The sequence below is a fragment of the Psittacula echo genome, assembly GCF_963264785.1.
Source record: "Psittacula echo genome assembly, chromosome: 2".
Lineage (NCBI taxonomy): Eukaryota > Metazoa > Chordata > Aves > Psittaciformes > Psittacidae > Psittacula > Psittacula echo.
In genome coordinates this window covers 82811506-82817505 of record NC_137737.1, presented here as the reverse complement: position 1 = coordinate 82817505, position 6000 = coordinate 82811506, and the positions used below count along the sequence as shown (strand labels likewise).

At 41.7% G+C, this 6000-nt stretch overlaps 1 protein-coding gene across 1 annotated transcript in view; it reads left to right on the top strand.

Annotated features, from left to right (window-relative positions):
* Positions 1 to 369: 369 nt before the first annotated feature.
* Positions 370 to 6000, top strand: part of FBXL7 (F-box and leucine rich repeat protein 7) — a gene marked incomplete at its 3' end in the record, with an annotated part of 254864 nt that continues 249233 nt past the window's right edge. Inside the window, exon 1 of the mRNA XM_080610171.1 lies at positions 370 to 999. The remainder of the gene's footprint in view (positions 1000 to 6000) is intronic.

Sequence of the window (6000 nt, the reverse complement as noted above, 5' to 3'; positions counted from 1 at the left end):
CAGTAGTTACATGGAGTATTTAAATAACTGACCAAACACTTAAAAGCTGCTTTGGTCCTTTGCAATTGCAAGTGTGAAGCAGAAAAAGAATGTGTAAGCCACTTCTGTGTGTTTCTCTGCATAGTATGGCATGAAGGTCAAAGAGGGGATGTTCTGTGTGGTTTTTGGAGAATGTGCCTTGGGAAAATGTCACACACTGTCCTGTCTGGAAAAAGACTATGTGGGGAGCTTCTCAATTGCAGTAGGAGCAGCACAGTCCTGAAGTGTTAGAGTGTGGCTTAGTTTGGTTTGGCTTATAAGGGTGTCTGATGCAACTTGATATTCCATAAAATTTCAGTGGCATATACTGGGTGTATTTATCCCTGCTTTTGGATTCAAAACAGGGTCAGAGAGACTTAACAATTGTAATGTTAAGTTTTAAAGCTGTTATTCTGGATATGGTGCTTGAAGTGTACTGTAGAGAGGTTTTGAGGACTGAGCAAGTCATTGATGGCTAATTACATTTTACTTTAGTTGACTTTAATAGCTGCTGCATACCATGTTTGCATTAAAGTTTGAGAAGGCTTCCAGACAAACTTGCTTCTGCAACACGCTAGGAAAATGTGGGGGATCCAACACTTCAAGGAAGAAAACCAAGCAACTTGTTATTGTAGGCTGTGTCACTGTGGCTTATTAAAGTCGTTGCTCAGAAAGGCAGTCGCTGAACTACACTAGCTGGCCCTATGCAGGCATTTGTCAGACTTATGAATATGTCAAGAAGATGCATTGATTTAGGACAAATAACAAGTTTATAAGCACTTTACTGATCAGCTTAAAATGTTCTAGGTGATTTGGTTTTCTATTTTCTTTTTGTTTGGGGTTTTGTTTGTTTGTTTTTTATTTCTTTAAAGAACAGCCAAAATAACCTGGTCTTGAATATGAGTTTGGAGAACAATTCTGTCCTGAACTGCAACAAGTGATCCAGCCTATCTCTTCAATTTCTAACTTCTGTGAACAAAGGTAAGCTAAGAGTGTGTCATGGAGCAGATGGAATCAACCTACCATGAAGTTACAATGAGTTGAAAATGTGATGTCAGTCTGCTTGTAAATTCATGCCAGCAGGAGCTCTGCATGGTTCGTTGACAAATAAGATAATTTAGCCAAAGCGTATATCATGTTACAGTGTGGGATTTAGGTATTATGCACCAAAAATGGAATTTACAGGGAAGCAAAGCTACAAAACTACTGCTACCAGAGCATATGCTAGGAAAAAGATCTCTGTGAGCATTAAGTGTGCAATGATGTGCTTGTACTCTTCAAGGCTAAGGCAAAAAAGCTGGAGATGTACTTCTTTTGAATGAGGCCAACTGGATCTGTCATGGTGACTGTCACTGCCATTAGAAGAACTACCTGAACCTATGCTTCTGTTCCACTTTAACGCAGGTGACAGCAGCACATACAATCTTCAGCCTCAGTGTGTTGTTCTGGTGTTTCCTTAGCTTAATTAGCAGCAGAGGTTGCAGGTCAATACAAGTGACACAGAGCTATTTTAAGTAGTTACTACAAGACAAGAAGAGCTAGCATAGGATTCTAAGAGTCAGAAGCTATTTGTCTAACCATTGGGAATGGCATACAACTCTGATGTTTTTATTTGCCTTCCTGGGGGAGGTTTCAGGTGGTTTATTTTGCTTTCACATATGTCAGGAATACTTCAGTTACTGTGCTGTTTTGCTCCTGTGACATAAGTGTTCTGTGCTCTTTGAGAAACTACACTTTAGTTTGAGAAAGCATGACTTCTGTTGAGAGTTCTCTTGACTTGCATTGATATCAAATAAGATGGATGACATTCTTAGTCATATGGTTTAGTTTTAGGTAGTCCTGGGAGAAGCAGAGAGTTGGACTTGATGATCCCTTCCAACCTGAGATACTCAATGATTCTGTGATTCTATTGAATTCACCAAGAATATTTAGTTTTGCTGTCACCATTTTTTTTTTTTTGTGTGCTTGCATCTTATGTAGAGATATACAGAACTCTGGTTTCTGGGTCAGAGAAATAGGTAAGTCCTTAAATGCACTATGCTCTATATAGCAATTGTATGTGAAAAAACATTGCCAACCTTCTTGTAACAATTTTTTCCTTGACATATTTTGAAACTCCTTCTGTTTTGGGTGTTTGTCTTTAATTTTTGGTGGGGCGTGGGGGAGGCGTGTGAAACTGAAATTCTGCAAGTGTTAAAAAACAGAAAAATGAATATTTCCTTGTGTGTTCAGCTTTTGCAAGCTTTTGTTTCAAAAAGCTTCTGTAGATCTGACAGATGGGAGCTGCCAAGGAGACAGTCCCTGTGATGGAGATGTGGTTTACCACCCCTATCTATCTTCCGCTTGTGTTCCTGTCACCTTCATTTGATCTGGAAGTTTGTGTTCACTGGGTATTTCCTAGCTTGGAGTTTGGTAAGAATTTTTCCATGTGTTTGTCTCCTGATAAAGCCCTATAACACTTGTCTGTGTTTAATTCTTAGCTTGGTACCGCTTTCATACAGTCAAGCTTCTTTCTTTAATTATGATTGACTCTTACTTGCTGAAGATTGTGTGATGCTGAAAAATCCCCCAGTGAGGGAAAACCCAAGTAACATGGGTGCTGCAGTACAAAAGTGGGGCCTCGCTGTGTCCATTCTGAGATCTGCAGAGCAAACCGAGCTTGATGCCTTCTCAATTCCTGGGGATTTGGGGCTGTCTTACAGGTTGGATGCAGTGTTAGCTAGAGGGTGAGTGTGGATATCAATACTGAGCTGCATCCAGTGTGATGAGTGCTCCCAGAGCACCAGAATGGGATAAAGTCACCTACCTTGTTTTGAAGGGGCTGATCCATTTGGGATCATCAGCGCTAGCTAAGGCTCAATTCCAATGGATTATCCTTGTGTTGCACTCCTTCATGCTCCTATGGCAAGGAAGTCATCATCCTAGCCACCTCAGGTTTAATGGGACCTCAGATACTAAAATAGCTGTACCTTTACATTGTATAAATTAATATGAGCTGGCCTTTGGATATGGGTAGTTGCTCACATACAGTGCTATTAGTCAGCTGATGAGTCTATAGGCACTCGGCTTTGAAGAACACCAGCCGCTTACAGAGAGTTGAGAGGGAATGTCTGATCTGGTCTCTGAACTTCTCTATTTCCATGGTTTTCCCTCAGGATATAGTTGATGCTTGGCTAACTTTTGGTTTCTAGTTTTTTAGTACTTAAATCATGCAGCTAGAGCATTCTGTTGCTTCTTATAGTCTCATGATTGCCAATGAAAGTTTAAGTGTTGTAGGTGCCACACCATACTATACTGTTTTGATCCATCTTAATTTTATTTCAACTTGAGGGTGAAAAAAGCTTTGAAAGTGTAATGCTAGTCATCGCAGTTGTTGAAAGTCTCCCTGCTGGATGGAGTGGAATAGTAAAACAAAAAAAGCCCAAAAGCACAAACTAATCCCGTTGTTCAAAAGACTGGAAATTTTCTGTTGTGATTGCCCAACATGCACAAAATCATAGAATCATAGAATAGTTAGGGTTGGAAAGGAACTTAAGATCATCTAGTTCTAACCCCCCTGCCATGGGGAGGGACACCTCACACTAAACCATGTCACCCAACCTGGCCTTGAACACCGCCAAGGATGGAGCATTCACAGACTCCCTGGGCAACCCATTCCAGTGTCTCACCACCCTCTCAGTAAAGAATTTCTTCCTTATATCCAATCTAAACTTCCCCTGTTTAAGTTTGAACCCATTACCCCTTGTCCTGTCACTACAGTCCCTGATGAATAGCCCCTCCCCAGCATCCTTGTAGGCCCCCCTCAGATACTGGAAGGCTGCTATGAGGTCTCCACGCAGCCTTCTCTTCTCCAGGCTGAAAAGCCCCAACTTTCTGAGCCTATCATCATAGGGGAGGTGCTCCAGTCCCCTGATCATCCTCGTGGCCCTCCTCTGGACTTGTTCCAACAGTTCCATGTCCTTTTTATGTTGAGGACACCAGAACTGCACACAATACTCCAAGTGAGGTCTCACGAGAGCAGAGTAGAGGGGCAGGATCACCTCCTTCGACCTGCTGGTCACGCTCCTCTTGATGCAGCCCAGGATACAGTTGGCTTTCTGGGCTGCGAGTGCACACTGGAGCCGGCTCATGTTCATTTTCTCATCGACCAACACCCCCAAGTCCTTCTCTGCAGGGCTGCTCTGAATCTCTTCTCTGCCCAACCTGTAGCCGTGCCTGGGATTGCTCTGACCCAGGTGTAGGACCTTGCACTTGGCATGGTTAAACTTCATCAGGTTGGCATCAGCCCACCTCACAAGCGTGTCGAGGTCCCTCTGGATGGCATCCCTTCCCTCCGGTGTATCAACCGAACCACACAGCTTGGTGTCATCGGCAAACTTGCTGAGGGCGCACTCAGTGTGCACAGCTCAGTGTAATGATTTTCTTAAAACCTGTTGATAGCTAGGTTTGATCAACAAAGAATGGAGTCAATAGACAGTCATGAGAAACTGAATGGCCCTACTGTATCTGGTTTGAGATTGTAGGTACATCTTCTTATGTCAGGTATGAAGACAAACCATCTCTGCAGAATGCAGCCACTAAGGATTTACTTAACTGGCCACTGGATGCCAGTATTGCTCTGCAGAAACTGGTAATGGAAAGCTTATTTTTGTGACTAATATTGCAATGGCTGCTCCAGTGTCAGAAACATTTTATCACCAGTTTTCTAAACAGGCAGAAAGGGTGGGTAAAGTGCTAGAATGAAACATTACATTTCATTTTACTTTCTTGAGAGGCTGAATACAGAGGGGTTGATTTATATTTGACCTGTATTAAAGTATGTTAGATTTTGAAATCATCCATAGCAGCATACTTTGTAATGAAAAGAATCATCTTTGCAGTTGGCCCTTTTCAGACTGTCATAAATCTGTTCTGTTGATGGTCTTGGCTACTTTGAAATGGCTTGCAGAAGGAAGTTTTCTTTGCTAATTCAGGACTGAAAATCCTGACACTGCCCAAACAAATCTGTAACATCTGTGGCAATTTTAAAAATCCTGTACCTGTGGGCAGAATTCCAAGATGTGTAGGACTTCTGAATTTGAATACAGTGCCTTCTGTTCTTGTGTCTAGGAGTTTGTACTTGAAGACACAGTTTATTCACTGTCCTAATAATGATAAGATATTTGGAAATGAGATTCTTCTAATCTTCTACGGCTAGCAGAGGCTTGAATGAGGGCGCATTGTTTGCTGGGGTTTTGGGGGGGTTTTCTTTTTGTTGTTTAGTTATTTTAAGACTTGCCTTGTTCTGGTGAAGGTTAGGAAATGATGCAGTTGCCAGCTTGGTAACTATTACCACAAAGATTAGTGTGCAGAATACTCCAAGGACCACACCACTGTTCACCTCATGCTATATGTTCATTCAACAAGGAGACACTAGATTTGGCAAATCTAACTGCTATATTGAAATATTTGAGTAGGAAAGTATGTTTTCTCTGTCTCATGTCAGTCCAACATGTCATCTCATGTGCAGGAGCTAGCGTAAAAACTCATTACAGACCAGAAAAGCAGCCTCTGTGTAAGTAATCAATGGGTGAAATGAAAACCACAGTGACTTCATTATTCAGCTTTAGCCTTGCCATGCTTTTGCTTTGTTCCTAGAAAAAGTAACAGCTTTTCCTTTTAAGTATGCCTTAGAGATAGCATTAACCTGGAAGTAGCTGGCTTTAGTGCTGTGGGAGAGGAAAATCACTTCTTCAAAGTTTTATTAGCTGATATGGAGAAATGAACAAAAGAAGTTTCTGTAAGATACTTTGGTTGTAGTGGAAGTGAGAAGCTGTTTAACAGCATGGTCCATTTGTTGTATTTAAAGGAAGGGTTATACAAAGAAGCTTGTGAGGCTCTAGCCCAAATTTAATTAGGGTTACTGTGCTGTTTAGCTGCCAGCCTTTAGATCACAGAATACTGGCAGGGATTCAGAGGCTGAAGTAACTGGATGGCTCATTC